The following is a 20,062-nucleotide window of genomic DNA, read 5'->3' as shown; positions in this document are numbered from 1 at the left end:
AGAAAATATATAGATACAATTTTACTCTTTCGGCTATTAAAATTAATGAAGAAATAATGACATTTGAGGTAATATAAAATTTTCATATTTTTAAAAGATAATTAAGGTGCCATATTTACCCAGACATAAATAATAAATTCATGATTATTCAGAAACAAAAAGAAACTCATCAATACAAAAATAATAATCATAATTACAAAGAAAGTTTTTAATTTTTTTATTTGAAATCTTTAGTATTTTTTAAGACTGAACTGCTCATTTACGTATTAGAAAAGTTTTATACTGAAATGAACAAATTGAAAAATCCATGCCGTTTTAAAATGTTCTAGCAAGATTAAAACCAAGATTCATATTCCAACCGAATATTTTTTGTAATCTATTAATATAAAATATACAACAATAACGGCTTCCTACCATTGCTTCTGTAAAGCTACCAGGAATCACAATTATGGATACAAAAAGGGGATTACACAACCAACAAATCTTTCCAATTTTTTTACCAAGGACATATCCCCACTGAATTTACAGAACCTGGAAACTCCAACATGCGCTTTTCCTTTCCCTTTAAAGAAAAAAAAAAAAAATCTAGTATTCTGGCATTCTCAGGCTAATAAACAACGGTAATCTGACAAAAGTGTTTACCTAGGTATTCCGAGATTGAATACCAGCTTCAGCCGCTGATAAGCTCTCATGATACTCATCTATTAAGTAGTCACAAAGTTCCAGAAGCTGATCTGCAAGGGGAGGAATAGCGGGATGGCGTCCATCGTTGTACTTATGGGCATTAAAGGCAATTTGCCATACATCGTGTCTAAAATCCTCTCGGTCCTTGTACTCCATCCGCCTCACCTTACCCCTGATTGTGGACAAATCCATGGGGCGCTCTATGATATCCAGGTAATCAGGAGCTTCTTTCTTGGCCACTGGTTTAAGGTAGAGATATGACAACTCAGTATTTTCTCGGAGGGTCTCTACAATGCGCTCTAATATGTTTGACAGACCAACCTGTAGGATAATTGATTAGGAAATTCGAACAAAACAAGTCCTAGTCCTTAATTGATATAACACTTAAAGGAGAGAAATGCAACAAACCCAACTCAACAATTAGACATAACAATCAATATAGCTCTTCAAACTTATTCCCCTTTTCAACATAAAAGGAACTACCCAGGAACCTTTAATTCGATTATCAACCAACCCCATACAAACCTAATAGTAAGTTTTCAATCTTAGTCCAATTTACTTTATTAAGTAGATATAGAGATATTATCAATGGTTGAAAAATAAGAATGTGCTCAATATGAAAGCACATGTAACAAAATCAAGGATGGAGATAACATAGTGCATACCTTTCCCCCTCTGCGTCGCTTTGTCGGAGGTCCATAATCTGCACTGTGCTTTCCCAACTCTGCGCCAGGTTTCCTCTTTGCACCTCGATCTCTTTCTAGCATCCTTCTATCATTTCTTTTAGCCCTGTAGTCCTCTAAATAATCATCTCCTATTTCAGGTTTTTTCTTCTTCTTTGCTTTTTGGAGGAGTTCTTCCTCTCTCGCTTTTCTGATGGATTCTTCATACCTCCTAAGTTCAGCAAACCTTTCCCGCTCTTCCACAAACCTCCTTTCTTCCTCATAAATCCTCCTTGCCCTTTCTTCTTTGATCCTCTCAGCATTTCTTCTCTTCTCTTCCTCTTCCCACCAATTCCTCTCATCTCTCACTTTCCTTTTTGCTGAATCATTAGTCAATAAAGGGATCTGCTTTTCGCGCTTCTCGAAACTTGACAATTCAACTATTTTCTAAGTTTTTCTATACTCATGTGGGGACCCATCCTGACTAACCCTGTCCAGATCAATAATATCTTTCGGCCGTTTGATTATGATTTTCTTTTGAGGTGGCTCTCTCTCTTTATCAGCAGGTGGACGTATGACAATAGAGGGTTTATGAGATTCAACTAGTTCTCTATCTGTAGTTGTTACGGGCCTAATAAGAATGGAGGGCTTATGAGATTCAACTTGTTCTCTATCTGTATTTGCTGGGGGTCTTATAATAATAGAGGGCTTATGAGATTCAGCTTGGCTTTTATCTACTGTATCTACTGGAGGCCGTATTACAATAGAGGGTTTATGAGACTCTACCTGTGTTTCTTCAGGTCTTGGCTTGTTAGAAATTACTATTCTATTAACCTTACCAACGGACTTATTCGCAGTTTCAACAACATCAGAAGTACTCAGTTGGTCGGAACTTTGTGTAGATGCAACAGGAAATTTATCAGGAAGCTTATCAGCTGAGCTGCACTTGAATTTTACTGGAACCACTTTCGTCTTCAAACTGGATTTTTCTCCTTCAGGAGCTTCGATCAAAGCAATTTTTGTTGCACTTTTAGATATGAGCTTCTTTTTCTTCAGACTTTTCAGCTGGGACTGACTTGAAGGGTCCAGAGAGTTAGATTTCCCCAGGATTTATCCATATCTGCAGTTTCAAGCTGCGTTTCTGGCTCTGCTCTATATCTGGGGCAGTTTTTGTTGGTCCTCATGTGTCCATGCTGGTCAATAAGGAAAAAAATCACTGTAAAAATATATCCTTAAATAACACACAGAAGCTATGTTAACTTCGAATATTCCGCACCTGACCACAAGCTCCACAAACAAAAGTCCCCCTTGATGACTTTTTCTCCTTGAACATCTGGTTTAAAACCAAAAAAATCATATGTTATGATAATCTTCACAGGAAGCATGTATGTGTGCGTGCGCGTGTCTCTCTCTCTCTCTCTCTCTATAGATATATATATATCAAAGCACAGGCTATATGGGGAAAGCAACACTGCAGATCCATGGTACACTGCCTCTGAAATTATTAGTAGCTAGAGAAAACAAGGTGAATATTAAAGTAAAAAAGTACTTCATACATTTATACAAATAAAGGACACGATAACCAAAAAATTCATAGATAATATTAAGATGCACAAAATTCAACTGAACTTAGTTTTAGTAACAAATGTAAAGATATGACCTTATTAATCAATTAATCAGAGTATGCATTCAAAATATTTCCTTTAAATAGGGAGCATATTATATATTAAAATTTAAGAAGCAAAAATAGTAGAGTCTGCTCATTCTTCTCCATCAGATCAAGGCATGACTGGACAGTACAAATATGATTGAGAGAGGGGGAAAAAAAAAAAATTCCTAAAAATCTCTTAACGATGCAGTTCTTACACCATCTACTAACAATCTGCCATGTGAAGTTATAATGTATGCGTGTTTGTTTGCAAGAGTGAGATTGGTCTTATCTAAACAGCAATGGAATTCTAATATCGACACATTCCTTTTACAGTCAATTTTTCAGATATCCACAGATCCTAGAATCAAGGGGAAAATGTTCCACGGTGATAGTGTGATTTGAAGAATCCCAATGCCACCACATGACTTCTGATTCACTGGCCAAGAAAAAATATTTCATCTGACACTTGTCGATAATCAGTAGATCATGGGATGTGATCTCTAAATTTCAAGTCATATAATTAGCCATCAATTCAGAATACTATCATATATAATAGCTGTCCATAAGGATTTACACTGGATGTACTAAAGCATGATTACGACAATACGGAAATCCAGAAATAAATCTATATGCCCTATGGTTGTGAACAACAGGGAGGAACCAACTAGAATAATGATATGATGCAAAAATTAAAACTTGCTTCTATACTCATTTTTGTTATTGCTAGAAAGGATCCTCCCAACAATCACACTTCCGAACTAATTATCGAGTCATCTTTGATCTTGCATATATATTTCTTGTATCACCAGCCAGATCCTCTCAACAGTCACTTTTTCAAACAATTATTCAGTGAACGATTGGGGATTTCACAATTCTTAATATAAAGGATAATCTACCAAATGAAATAAGAGAAAATGATACATATGGCGATATCTACCACTATCTTGACTTTTTTGCCCACTGGCGATATACCATTCTTTTTCATTGCTTGCACCGTTCCAGACAGGTTTCTTTTAGCAATTAGACTCTCCTCCTGTTACCACACATAATAGAGTCAATAGCATCTTCAAATCAAAGAGAAACTGACAACCTAAAGCCACTTACCTCCTTTGGATCTTTAATCTGCTCATTTGCAGCGTGGGATCCATTTGGTTGGACTGTAATTGCAATATGCTTAGCTGGCTTATTTGCCTTCTTAAGCCGTTCAACGATCTCAAGACCAGAAATTGATTGGGCAAGAGATAATCCTCCTTCCACTGGAGCTTTTGTTTTCTTTTTCTTTTTCTTCAGCTTGGCCTCATCATCTGCAAAACATGGTATGGTTGGCCACATCATTAAGTGTTAATATATCATTTTGGAATACAACGAACAAAACAGAGATATACAATAATCACATAATTGTCCACTAAGGCAACGGTTTCAATTCCATTCGAGGAGCTTTGCTTAGCACAGTTAAACAGACAGTCCAAATTTTTTGAAAGAATCCATAAGCTCCACAAATTTCATCATCTGTATTAACTGTGGGCCATCAAAAACTAGAAAAATCCAAAACTAGAAAAATCCATTTCATAAGAGGACTGCATTTGTCATATGTTATTGGTTAGCAGATGTATAAATACAGCTAATGCTCAAAAACTGCAATCTTATGTTACTTTATATATAGAGTATGTATCAAATAATCAGGTATAAACTGGTAATCTTTTTACATTTTAAAACCGATATAGATTATTTATCATGAATTAATAGACAATGGAAGAATTATCAGTAAGCATAATATGTTGATATTTTCCGACTACTAAGATTTCTCCAACAATCCTAACATATAAAGAAGATTTTGGAATTGCACAACAAAAAGATTACTGACATCAACCTATTTAAGATCTATCCATATACATACTTCAAAAAATAATATTAAAAACAAAACAAAACAAACATCCCTAATCTGTAATGAGTCTACAGTATAACCGACAAATGCTTACATTTAATTCTTCAGAGAAAATTAAAATAAGCAGTTAGAAAACAAATAATCCATACCATCCATGAGTAGCCTGCATAATTCAGCCACTTCAGCTGCGTCATCTTCAATTTCCTCTTCTGCCTGTACTTGGATAGGACACCTTCTCATTTTAAGACCCTTAACACCTTCCACTTTGTCATGCTTTGTATCATAATTACTCTCTTCCTCTTCAAATTCCTCAGCATCAAGCAAATTTTCTAGATCTCCAGCAAATGAATCCAGATCACTGTGCTCAGAGTCACTTCCAATTTCATCGTCATCAGCAGCTGAAAGAGACTGAACTTGTCTATCCCAAATCTCCTAACACTTTCCTCTGGTCTGCTGTTGCAGCTGAAGAAATGGCATTCGCTGGCCACGTGCATACTTGCTAATAGTTGTTGGATCAACCTGGACAGCTGATGCTGCTTGCTCACTTGAAAGCTTGCGTATCATAGCAATACGATGCCATCTTGTCTGCTTTGCAATCATTTCCTCAGGCACATTGAACTTAAGAAGAACCTAGTGATAAAAAACGATAATGCTATTACATTGTTCTAAATATATAGAGTTATAAATTTTAGGTTATTTATTAGAAAACACGGGATTAAGTTTCCTACAGTAGGAAATAAGTGAAAACAATGATGATTTTTTTTTTGGGGGCAGGGGACAGAAAATTGTGGACCCATTCAGATAAAAGTAGAAAATTTCACTTTTTTCATTCAAACTCACATCATAAGCTGTAGAAAAGAAGTAAAAAAGATAAAAATAAAAAACCTAAATGACTGCAATAAATTGAATTCGGACTTCAGATAAACATACAACCCGTAAAGGATGAAGAGATCTTTGTTTCAATCTTCAGAAGTCCCCAATTTCATTAGTTTTAGTTAGTGCTCTGACATAAGAAAAATACCTGTCACTTTCCTACACGATTACGGGATTTATTAGAGACAGAACTACCATTATTGTTCCCTCACCTATCAACTTAGGTTTTGGGATTAATAGTTCCTCAAAAGAAACAAAGTCAAGAGGTTACGTTGACATGATTTTACCAATCCTATGCAATCCCAACTTCTGACACTCCATCTGATTGATCAGCTCAATATAACTTAAGAGAGGTCATTGATTAAGTCCTCAGATATCCTATAGATTATCTACAAAATTTAATCAATTCCAACCAAATGAAATTCTAAGGCATGCAGCCTCTTGTTTCTTGAGGCCAGGCCAAGAGGGCAACAGATGACCCCAAATATCATATAATTTTTGCTGGTATCCACACTATACCTCCAAATATCATATAATTTTCCTGCTAATATTTGGACAAGAAAAGTTCAAGAAACTAATCGACTGTCAAGTAAAATGCCGATAATTGTTTCTAAGTTAAAAGATGTGCTTCATCTTAAGCATCTTAAGCTCAAAAACAGAGATTAATGGAGCTATTAAAATCCCAATTTGTCACCTCTCTTGCAGCCTCCATGCTCAGTCTACGAAGATCAGCATCTGTTCCAGTAACAGTGGAACCTCCTCGATTAGCAGCTACTTTTTTCTTCACCATTGCACTTGACACTGAAGCTTTAGGAGCAGCACGGACATAACTAAATCCTAGGCCCCGACCGGATGGATCACCAACACCAGTTATTTCCAAACGCTCAATGTTTTCCCTGTCCTGAACTTAAATAGATGGAGAATATAGAGTAAACAATACAAAAATATAAATGCAAAAGAGAAAAGGAAAAACAGGAAGTGGTGTTTGTTGAGTGTAATGCCCCAAAAACCATCCATAATATGAATGATAAAGTAAATAATTACCCCCCTCCCCCCCAAAAAAAAAAGGGTTGAACAGCCCCAGTGAAACTGAATGGGATACCACACCCAGAATTGAATAATTAAAGATTGGCAAATAGCTCCAGCACAAAGCAGAAATATTTTCTCAACAAACAGGTCTATAATGAAATATACAACAAGATTCAATACCTCCCATGCATTTTTCCCCCCTGCTTCAAAAGAAGGAAATCTTTCATGCTATAAATCTCCAAATTTCATCAAATTTCACACTATCCCACTATTTAACCAAACACTAAGAAAACATTACAAGGAGCCATTATAACTGGATGCTTGCCAGTATAGTTAAATAAATTGATGCTTTCCCAATGAGAGAAAGTCGTGCATAGTACCTAACTTAAACACAATTAAGAGCATGAAATGAATAAGAGGAACAGAAGGAAATCAATGGATCAAAAGTAAATCTTAAGGACTCTAATTGGCAAGTTTACCCAAATTAGTTAATATTCAAAATGATGCAGCTGCAGAAACATAAACCAATCTCAGTTCTGTCCACTCCCACTTTAATATTTACTGCCTACTTTTATGCTATATCCATTTATTTGCGGTATTCAAAATATCTTCAACTTTGTAATTAATCTTTTACTTGATGTGCTCAAGTTAACTCAGAAATAGATGCACGTTCCCCTTATTTAAATTTGTCTCATCCTGCAAACTAAATTACTAGCACTCTAGCAGTGACTAAAAAATCCTCGCTATCTTTATAAAATTTCATGGGACTTAGCAATACAGGGATGGACCAGTGCAATAACTAACCTGTTGCCCAACAACAGCAACCTTATCAATCCGTCTAATGGAAATTTTTCCCTTTGCAGATCGGACCAACAAAAAATCAGTTGTTGCCACCTTATGGGGAAAAACAGGAGCCCCATACATGTTTGTTTCAAGAGAGGACTGACTGCAACCAGCTTTTATGTCTCCGAGGAAAGGGGACTTATCACCAGGCTCTAGTGTCAGGACATTCCCCAGGCAGTTGTTTCCACCACACAGCAGAGCGCCGGCTTGATCCCCTGGGGAAGACTTTTGATAATAAGTACATAGGTTTGCACCCATTCCAACATTGCTCAACAGCAGAGGTCTTTCCTCACAATACCTGCCAAAATAAAGAGTAATGGTAATCTCAAACTTTCTTTATTCTCAAACTTTCTTTATTTATATACAAATGAAATTTATTACCATTCAGAACCCAAGGCAAAAGCAAAGCTTGTTGGTTTGTTGGTGGTATCACATCATCAATCCTAGCAATACTTCGAATATTTACTTCCCAACTTACTTTTTTTTTTATTTACACACTATGATGAAAAATATGAATACTAGCAGGTATTCATAGCGAACCAGCAGTACACTAAAAGCACATAAAATAAAATAATAATCTATTTAATTTCTATTTTAATTGATCTAGCACAGCATTAAGCATTTGACATAAATAAATAATAATAGCAAAAAGAAAAGAGAAGTAAGATTAAGGAACTGTGCTGTTAAGTCTTCAGACAAAGATAGTAAAAGCAAAATGGCTCATTAATTATTCCAAAACTCAATTAATGACATTTCTTGTTCAAAAACTCAGTTAACGGCATTTATATTTTCTAATTAACAAGTCATCCAAGTTTAGAAATATCAGCAGTTAAGTAGTGCCAATTATTATCATACATGCTTAACGAACTACGTTTATTTATAAAGAAATCTCTGATGGTGATGGACTCACTTCATGTGCCTCTCATAGCAACTACTACAGCAAAAACCTATCCACCAAGGCTTGACTGCAATGCTCTCCCAATTAAGGAACTTTGCTCCTAAGTTTTACTGACTACAAAAAATGTATACTTTTATTCTCGTTGATTTGATTAGAATAGATTTCAATTTCAGAACATATTTGAAGTCCACATAAATTCTGTTAGTATGACCATCCGATAATATCAATCCATCTGTGCAGTGATCTTCTATGCATGACACACAATAAAAGTCCAAGTGAATATAATGAAAGACAATAAAATGGGATATAAACAGAGAAAAGAGAAAAGTACTTACTCCATTAGAAATACATGACCATCTTTCACAGAAAGATCTGATTTCTTCTTAAATGCACCGGGAGGGCGTAAAGATTTATTCTCCCCAGGAAGCTTTGTGCCCTTGGCAAAAAATGTATTTTTGCGCGTATAAGATGAATCAGGGAATTTGGGCGAACATTTTGGTCAGCAAGAGATTTATGGTCTTCAAGCTCCTTCCCCAAGTAAAATAGTTTAACAGATTCTGCAGGCTTGAAATCTACAAGAACAAAAGAACAAATTAAGATGTTATCCTTCTTAACAAATTCTGAAGTCTTAAACCTTAAAATCATCAATGACACCAAACATTTATTGATAAGAACTACACATATAGAGTGATAAATGTCAGTCAAAGAAAAATGACAACCTAGCTTCTTCGAAGCCTTTGCTTTGATGGAATAGACTGTTTCCTCAGTGTCCACATGCAGTTTACTTCCTTTGCCCCCTAAGCTCTTTACTATAACTTTCATGGGTCCTTGTGTTGGCAGCTTTCCTTGTTCTTTGACAGCCATCTCACTGTCATGTGGATACCATAGAGCTTTTGGGCCGGTGAAAATTAGCTATATCTTTACTGAAAACAGTGGGTAAAAAACAATTGCATAAGATGAAATGCGGTAACGAAGTGATTCAGTTGCATAAGCAACTTGGGAAATCATACAGAACAGATATAAAAGAAAAAAAAAATATTACTAACAGTAGGTGCCTGTCTACAGGTTTAGGAAACCTGGTTAATTTTGCATCAATCACTAGCCATTAACTCTCGAATTCTGTATTCTCAATAAATTGAAGAAATCGTTATAGAATACAGACTGAAATCAAGCAGAAGCCCAATTCTTAGTTAAAGGTGATATATTAGCACTTGGATCTTGCTTCCATATAAGGGACATTTGCGGGGAGAGAGCAAATGACAGGACACAATTTTGGAAGCCTCTGTTCATTCTTTCAGTGTGGTTTAACAATACTCTCTAATGAATTAAAATAAATAAATAAAATAAAATAAATTGATATTAGCGACTTTTGAGGAGACAAAGAGAGAGAGCAAATGACAGGAAACAAATTTTGAAGCTTCTTTTCATTCTTTCAGAGTGGTTTAACAATACTCTCAAATGAATTAAAATAAATAAATAAAATAAAATAAATTGGTAAATGGATAAAACTTGTTTAGTGGGCTCGTTTTTTAGGAAAATACTACAGTAACAAGAAATGAAATGAATCATTTCCATTCTTAGAGTTTGTGAAGGAAATCAGAAAACGACATATTGGCATTCTCAAATTTTTGTTCTCTGCCAAGGGTCACACCAATTTGACTTTGTATGATCATTGCAATAAATTTTGTGGGTCCTACAATAAAGATGTCTTATTTCCATTATTATAATATATAAGAATATGAACAAATGTGAATATAATTATAAATTGATTCATATTATCTTAAATATTATTATGTTATAAATACAACACAATAAAAAATACATTACTATTTTAAAAAATACAAAATTAACTTTTTTGGAATATTTGTAAAAACTTAAAAAGTAATGCACAAAAAATATAATTATCTAACTAAATAAATTTTTAGTGACATAATATATTTATTATATTACATTATGATATTATATAGAAACTTTCATATTTATCTACTAAAGTAATAAAAGACAATTTAAAAAAATGACACTTTATGACAATTAACTCACCCCAAAAAAAAAAATCAACTATAAAAAAATCATTAAATAATGAGTAATCCTTTACCCTCTCTCACTGTTCCAACTTTTTCAGACAAACAACCAAACATCTTTTCATTGTTTTCATTTTCATATGCTATTTTTAAAATAAGTTACCAAACACGTTTTTATTTTTAAAAGTATCGCATCAAAAACACAATTTTTCTTCTCTAAACAAATATAAAAAACATCAATTGGAAAACAATACCAAACACACCCTTAGACATTCTTAAGAAACGATGTACATGGCACAAACAGAATTACTAACAGAGATCTGAAAAACTTACAAGTGACAGTGCAGACAACATAGTTATTAGAATGCTTAACTTTCCTTCTCAAAAAAAAAAAAAAAAAAAAAAAAAAGAAGAGAAACACTGCAGACAACATGGAATGGATCCTTACTTGCTTAACTTCAGTTCCATTGTCTGAAGCTTAAGTGCAGGTGCAAAATGATGAGCTCTGATACCATGAGCAGTTCGTTTGTTAGAATTTGATTGCAGGTGCTGGGATATTTTCCCATTCATATAGAACTTGTCATTAGCAATATTGAATTTCCAGTCAGACTCATATTTTTGACCCGGCGGCTCAGTAAAATCCCCACCACTTGGCTTTGCAGATCAAGTTATGATCATAGCCCCTGCATGAAGCAGGGGATGTTCAACATGCTTGTTATCCAGAATTTCAAAGAGTATCTGCTCATCTTGAAGATCAAGAATCAGCTTAGGCTTTCCTACAGCATCCACTGGCTCCCATATAATATTGTCTAACCAAGATCCTTCCATCATATCTCTGTTCTGCAATGAATGTTTGCTAAGGCGTTTTACAGCATCGCTTTGGCAGAGCTTCATTGAAACATTCTCTTTTATACCATTTGCATGATTATGATTATCCAGATCCAGCTGAGATTCTAACCTCAAAAGCTGAGGATGGTATCTGCTTTCTGTGAACAGATGACTTGTATTATCTGAAGAACTTTTAGAACCAAAGGTCTCCGACAAAACAGGAGAATTTTGCATATTAACAATACAATCCTTCTCATTTGGGCTCATAGATCTCTCATGAAGATTATTTTGTGCAGTATCAAGTTCAATGCCCCTCATTAAAGCAGATTCTACGTCGGCTCCAGCGATTTTATGACTCTCTCTAGAATTGTCACTCGCTGCAGGAGAATTGTCCCAGAGGATGTTTTCTTCCCAATCATGCTGATCAAGAGGGAAAACGTTCGGACTCGACATTGACTTCCATCCTACAGAAAGATTTACATTTGACTCCTCTTTCATTGGCTCTGAACAAATACAAGAGTCCTTCCATTGCTCATCACGCTGTTCCGATATAGTGGCAGCATCTTGCTCGACACCAAACTTTACTAATTCCAAGTCATCATCATTAAGTGAGGAGATATCATGCTGAAAAATATTGGCCTGTTTAAATAATGGAAAACCTAGACCAGAGCCCTTTAGATACACCTCTTCATCCTCTTCAACAAGACTTGAAACGTCCATGGTGTTGTATTTATCTGGAAATAAAGGGTGGAACGGAGGATCCAGATAATTAAAACAAGAACAAAGTAAAAACCGTGAATGTAAGTTTACGAAGAATAGCTCCCAGAATTCAAGAAAATTGGAAGCACTAAAAACAAAACCACCTACCTTTAGGAGTGAAATTCCTTTGATCTCTTTTCTTCCCCTTCTTCAAGGGCTCATGAATACCAAAAATTTCGGAGAACCTTAAGATCACCTTTCCTTCTTCCACACATAAAACTGGAAGTGGAGTCGAAACTTGTCCGTCTAATGGCCCTTTCAGAATATCAGCAAGCTCCTGTTGGCTTTTATGTTAACAGACTAAAAAAATTGGTTTTTAATGGTATTAAACAAACATGTCAGCAAGATTGGGTTTTGCATTTGCGAGATGACAGACATAATTATATCGATAAACTTAAATGGAATAAAAGAAAGACAGATGCTGCACGTCCAAGAAATAGGTAGCTTGACACAAACCGATCCACACAGGACAACAAAATATCTTTACCCACTATATCTTCGGCATCAACTATTAAAAGTGCAGAATCACACCACCTCTTGCTTATGGATGAATGATGAAATCACAGTCAACCTTTTTCAGTTTATTTCAAAAAGACTAATCATTTCTTTCTTTCTTTCTTTTCTTTTTTTTTTTTTGAGGGCTAAGAGACTAATTCTTTCATTTCACACACAAGATAATGAAACATACAAATAATAGTACAAATGAAGTACACTATTCAATGTTTATAATTGACATCTATATAAACCGTGAGGTGAGGTTTATGTCTATCACTTATCCTACATATGTGTAGATGGAACTCTGCTAGTGGGAAGTATGCGGATCAAATGAACTGGTTTCAGCCAATTTCTTCTTTCTTTTTGGGGCGGGGGGGGGGGGGGGGGGGGGGGGGGAAACGTTCAGGTTTTGATTACTCATAATTTCAGATAAATTGATAAGATATAGGGCCCACTTGGGACTGCTGCACTGTGCACAACAGTACAGAACAGGGCCATAATATCTAGCAACCTTTGCAACATGCAGCAACTGATATGAGTAATTCATTCCGAGGAAAAATAAGACTCATTATTTGGCTTTGTATCCAAATGCAATCCAGTGAGATGGAGTGATATAATGGAAATCATGTAGTGGGCCCAATCATGAAGTTTGTAAAATTCATTCTTGAAATTGCATTATTCACGAAAAACAAATAGACCTTCATTTAATTTCATTAAATGTCCATCTCTATACATATGACAACAGGAATATGATAAGAGCAAGTTTTGACAACACGATTTCCCAACACGTAGATCAGCAGGAGACAAAAGATATGAGTAGGCAAAGAACTCGTATACTTATTTGATTAACCCACAAGTTTTGATGGTTTGATAACAAGTGCATAAAAAACACCTACAAAAAAAGCCCAACATAAAAAAGCACCCACAAACTACAGGTTGTACCACCTGCCCATATGGTCGGTAACTAGTTTGACCAAGAAGCAAAAATACACACATACAACAAGAGTAGTTTCCGCAAAGCAGCTCAGGACTTAATTATTGCCACAATTACACATTTCCAAAACAGTGTTACTAATAAACATTTGTTGCTTCTAACCAAATAGTGCATATTTCCTCAGAATTTTCATTGCAAATATGTTACGTAATTAATTTTCCCATAGGATATCCTACAAGCTCGATGCCACATCATGCCATATCATGAATGCAGGATATTCATCTAAGATATGAATCAAACAATCCTGAAAAGCAAAAGCATATCATCCTGAATCCACTGATTCAGAGTAATCGCATTTCATTTGCAACAATTCCACCACTTTCTTTCATAGTCTTTAGAGTGAAAAGTGGAAACTAAGGGTTACTCATCAAAACACTTTTTTAGACATTCTAATACAAGAAGACATTTACACGATAAAAGAAATTGGAAAAAAAAAATCGTATGAGCAATGGAATGACAATATCTAGAAATTATAAGAAAATTACTAGCCACCAACTGACCTCATCATAATCTTGTACCCCAGCTGTCGTATCTTCTTCAGCACCCAAAGAGCCAACTTGTAGATTGCCCTCTGGGGATTTTTCCCCATCTGGAACTGCTATAGCACACTCAGCCTGCTCCCCTGGAAATAAGACAGAAAGTCAAACACCAAATAAAACTATGAAAAGAAAATCAATTGTCAAAAGTTATCAAATGGTCAAGAACCAATGATAACTAGATATCCAAAGAATAAATTACTATACATTCAGGAAAGAAGGAAACTCAGTCTCCAAAAAATGACAAGCATAAAACCATTCTGGTCTCCACAGATAAAATTCTCCTATCACTAGGTAAGATTGCTTCATTAGATAACCTATAAACATTCAAGTAAGTTCACCATAATTTGTAAGAGACAAAAAGGCTGGGGTCAGTAAACATGGCAAAGGCTAAGTCGCATTCAAACTATGTACTCACCATCCAACAACATAACAAATCAAAGCAAGTTTCTTCTTACATGTGAAGAAGTTACAGAACAATAAAAAACCCATACTCATACAAACAGTCGATGAAAAATGAACATAGATATGAAAATTTCTGTTTAGACAATCTGATGCTGAAAACACTCCAACCAAACAGATGTTAGAGCTGGGCAAAGATAAATCGTATTTTCATGGATACATGATGACAAACCAAACCAAATGTCCACATGAAATAAACAATTACAATGATCATAACAATAAAAGTACACACACACACATTGAAATATCTGTATATATAAGGTTAGTAGTTTTAAATCTAAGATTAGGTAAAGTAAACCTGATAAGGTTGTTGTTGTATCTTCAGTTTCTTTATCCACCTCCTCATGTTCCTTTTCCAGCTCCTCGTCCTCATCATAATTTTCATCATCAAATGGAAAAGCTGTAGGTTTCAAAGCAGCAAGAGAAACTTCAGCAGCAAAGTATTCCTTCTTTGGTAACAAGTAGTCCTCCTCGCTAGCAATTTGAATCTCTGGCCCCTTATACTGCTCATCAATATCTTCATAATCTACCGCATCTTCAGCCTTCTCGTCATAATCTAGAAGTACAAAACCAAAAAAATTTAATCACAAAACTTAACCAGAAAGAACAACTATTTAAAACCGTGAATTGGACTGAAGTTCCATCCATCATTCAGTAAATCTAAAATAGGAATAATCCCATCTGTCCACCTAACAATAAATCAGGTATTGAAGCTGTAATCTAGTACAAAAGATCATTAACTAGATTGTGATGAAAAAAATAATCATCTGTCTGCTAGAGGGTAAAGAAATTATAACCTCGGTAGTAAAAAGTACCAAGGAAAAATTTATAGTCAGAAACTGCATAAAGAACGAACCAATATAGAGGGTAAAGCTTCTTAATTCATCAATGACAAAACACAGACCATCAAAGAAGATAATGAATATTACAAAAGTGAACCAGAGGTCCATTAACTAAAATCTTCCCCGCAGTGTAGAACACCAAAAGCTATACAAAATTTTCAAAAAGGAACCCTTGAAACCCAAGACATCAGAATAAGAATCCAAACTAACAAAATTAACTCAAAACTGGATCCCAATCAAGCTGAATGAAAAAGAATGTGTAATCTTGAAAATCCTTGGAAGTTGACACCCAAATAGTAGAAAAGAATCGAATCCCGTCCTATAACCATTAAATATCTTCATCTTTTTCTCCTGAAAAGATACGGCTATTTCTTTCTTGCCGAATCACCCAAAAGAGAACTCCATACAAAGGTAATATCACAATTGATTATGATAGGTTATACTAATTGTGGAATTAAGGGTATCAAAGGCCAAGCTGTATTTGACTGGAGGGTAATTCCACTTACTGAAACCACTTCACACATATCCAAATCCCAAAATAATAGCAAAAGAAGGCCCCCTACTGGATATTGGACAATAATAAGTCTTGCATGGACCATTCTGTTTGTGCTAATGATTCAAAGACTTTTCCATTACTATTAATGCTAAATGCTTCTACAATGTCTTTAAACAAAGGAAATAATTATTAAGAAAACAAGTTGATGAAACAAAGATACTAACAGAAAACCAAAAACTGCATGAGAGATTTTCCTGGGAAACAAACATCACCTCGTTCAATAGCATCTACCGGCGGTTGTGGTGAATTTACTGACAACTAAAAGGTGAAAAACCTCATTAGTATCATACCATTGAAGAGACACTAAAGATTCCACCAACCAAACACTAAAAACAAAAAAGTTGAAAACATGATTGAGAATTCCATACGTCTATATCCGTGAGAGACGGACCCAACTTGTCAGCAACTGCAGCAAGGTGCTCCTTTGCGTCCTGAAAATTAATTGCATCACTACCATTAATGTGATCAACAGTTCTAGAGACGAACTCTGATGGCCCAAGAAAAAAAATGAAAGAAAATTCCAAATCTATAAAAACAGAAATTGTAAACTCCTTTTGGCCATACGAAAGCAAAATTAAATGTCATTCTGTAGAGACCAAATGGATACAAAAACATGATATAATGATACGTCATTATTTTCTTCAGCATATGTACCACAGATCAATACATAATAGCAGAACTGACACCAATGAGCATCAAAATTATCAGGTCTAGCCTTCTTATTTCCAATAAGTGGATGCATCAAAAGAGTAGAATTCAACCATGGTTCCCAAAGTAAATGCCTCAAAAAAAATCAAAAGATTTGTGACATGGATGAACTTTATAACATGCACAATTCACAAGGAAAAGCTAAAAACATCCAACTGAAGACTGTCATGCATAGACTTGTCGGCATGCAGCTAGCTATTATCATTATTAGTTAATTTATATGCAAATTTATACATGAAACATGTTCAGATTATCACCTCATCAAGGTAATCAACATCGAGATCGCCAGCATTGTCAACATTCCCGAACATAAACCCCAAAAGCCTGTTACCTTCGCTAACATCCTCATATTCTTCCGCATCATCTGGAAAATCAATCAACCAAACAAGATTTGAGAATAAAAATTTTCATGCCGTGTACAAACACATTTTAAGGTGTCAAAAGAAAATAAAAATGCAGTACATATAGACAACAAGCAAATGCTCAACCAATCGTGAAAAGGTTCCATGTAAAACCATTTCTAAAAGAAACAGTCTGTCACATGTTACATAATAATTACAGCATTCATTAGACTGGAGACCAACCTTTATGTTGTCATTCGTACTAGAGACTATTTGTAACTAATCAGCAATAAATTGGTGAAGTGAAACCAAAAACAAGTGAGCTACTTTCTGATGAAGCATCCTGGACATGTCCATTGATAGACTCTGAGCACTTCTTACCATAAAATCTTTTTTCAAAACAAAAAAAAGGAACAAAAACTCTGAGCACTCACTCCCAGCAAAAACGGAAATGAATTCATAAAATGAAAGTTCTAAAATGCAGTACTAACGAGATAATTTCACTTAGGAGCCATTTAGATATTTCAAATGACGATATTTTGCATATTAAAGGAGTAATCAATACAACATTTTGATGGTTCATACAGTATGCATTACAAATTTAATTTATACTCTCAAACCTAGTCTTTCCGCCTCTATTTTCATTATGCAACTACAAATTCATGTGTATATTAATAGTTCATAGAAGACTATTCAAGTACAGTACAACATAATACACTTTTTTTTTCCCCGAAATGAAAGTAAATATAACATTAAATCAAGAACTCACTAGACTATGAAGCAACCAACCTTCATCTCTGCCATCCTTAGAAGCACTACCCGAATCGTAGCCAGCCATCTTTTTAGTTACAGCTCTGAAGTAACAATCAAAGTTGAATCAGAAACAGGTAACAAATACTCAGAAGACCCATAATAGAAATTCCAAGTTCTGCACTTTTTCTTCTTTGCAGTAAATTTAAGGGAAAATACCAGTAAGTTATAAATTATAAACCCTAAAATGGCAAAGCTCATACTGACAAAAAATTCATTGTAAAGAATTAAAAAATTGCTAGAACGAAAAATAAAAAATTACTTAAGTAATTGCAACAAGAGGTTACTATAACTTCATTTGAATAACTGAATTTCAAAAGGAAACAAAGCGAAGACAAGCTAAATTCACAAGGAAAGGTAATCGCCACAAAAAAGATAAGATATGCACACACATATTTATTTATTTATTTATATGAGAGGTAAAAGCAAACCTCTTAGGTTACAGAGATTTTATCATTGCAATCGAGAATATGAATACGCTCATGTAGAAGAACTAGAACAAGATTCGATTTGAATTGGCAAGGAGAACAGAGAAAGTGAGCGAGAGCGAGACAACAAAAGCGGAGATGGGGGACTAACAGATTATTTTTATATCAATATTATGTGAATAAATTAATAAAGTTTTCGCATCTGAAACGGATATGGAGAGGTCGGGTTTTAGAGGAAGGCGGTCACAAATACGCGTTTGCATCGGGTTAATTGCAACCTGATACAAAACAAATCCTATTGGCCATACCATTGAGAAATTTCGTGGCTTCGACGGAGACAGCTCCAACCCGATCTCCCGCGGTCTAGTACAAAAGCCTCACACTCATGAGATTTGAAGTTTCAGGCTGAGATAACTCGTCTAAACTCTAATTAATCGGCTTGATTCCTGAACCGACTTATGAGACTAGTAAGGCTTCGCTGTCCTCCCCATAATTGGTATTTTCTAGGTTGGTAAATTGCATTGCAGGTTTGAGCTGGGTTTTTTCAAGCCCAAGCCCATGTAATTGGTAAGGGGCCCAAACGTTCTAAAAGTCCGTCCAAATTTAAGAGGGCCGGGCTTTGATTTTTAATAATTTAATAAATTTTTATTTTTATTTCTTTTTTAGTGGGTGAGAGCTACATATGGCACTTTCATTTATAGATGGAAACTTTTCCAACAACATATCAATTATCCACCAAATCTCAAAAAAAAAAAATAATAATGTACATATAAGTGAAAAATTTGCTTAATTTTGATGACAAACAGAGAAAGTGCCTATAAAATAAAAATCTGCAAATTACAAGTGATAAAATACATAAACTAGGTAAATGTTAAATACCCTTTAATAATTTTTAAAAGAATTTGTGGTTGAAACTGAAACACAATGGTTCTTCTTCGTTATCCACTTTCTATGGCAACAATGAAACATTCTTGTTCTTCTTCTTCTTCACTCTCTCTCTCTCGATTCTTCCACAAAACTACTCTTCATTACAACATCAACAATGGCTTCAGTGATCTCCGAATTTCTACAATAATTAAAAAAAATCCAAGCTTACTTGGGGTGGAGTTGGTGATGGTTTGCTGTTGGTTCGCGTGAGTTCCTGGTGCTGCTGGTTTCGGGTGGAGTTGGAGCTGAGATCGCTGCTGCTGCATTGTGCGCGTTTGATTGGCTACAGCTACGTCGCACGGGTGGTGCTGGTGGGTGTGGGTCGCTGTTGCGTCGCCTGTTTGGTGCTATACTGCTGCTGGGTTGCTGGCTCTGCCGCGTCGCTCGTGGACGGTGGATCGCTAGTGAAGATGGTGGCTCCTTAATTCGGTGTGAGGATGAGGCAGTAAACGTCAGCTTTTGGCTGCCGGTGGAAAGTGCAGTGAGAGGCTGATGGAGCGGCTGGAGAAGTGGAGATAAATTTAGGGATTTTAGGTTTTGGGAATTTGGTAAAGTCTAATACCATCAAAATCCTTTTCCTAATCTAACACCATCTGTTAGGCTGCTGTTCTTAGATAGCAGCAACGAATTGAAGAGAAGAATTATAGAAGAATAATGAGGAGAGGGAGAATTGTGTGGGATGTACCCCATTTCCTTCAAAATACCCAATATATACCTAAAATTATAACACTCTTAAATTTTACACATATATACTCTAAAAAATTAGAGAAAATACAAAAATAGCCACGACTAAATCCTCATAAAATTAAACCCAACTCCTCGAAGTCGGG

General features: G+C 35.2%; 1 pseudogene; it reads right to left on the bottom strand.

Annotated features, from left to right (window-relative positions):
* Nucleotides 1-346: 346 nt before the first annotated feature.
* LOC102624207 (transcription initiation factor TFIID subunit 1-like) lies at nt 347-18,778 on the bottom strand (annotated as a pseudogene).
* Between the last annotated feature and the right edge of the window lie 1,284 nt (nt 18,779-20,062).

This window comes from Citrus sinensis, chromosome 8, assembly GCF_022201045.2.
Source record: "Citrus sinensis cultivar Valencia sweet orange chromosome 8, DVS_A1.0, whole genome shotgun sequence".
In the NCBI taxonomy this organism is placed as follows: Eukaryota; Viridiplantae; Streptophyta; class Magnoliopsida; order Sapindales; family Rutaceae; genus Citrus; species Citrus sinensis.
Note: the sequence above shows the minus strand (reverse complement) of the source record. Positions and strands in the feature narration are given on the sequence as shown.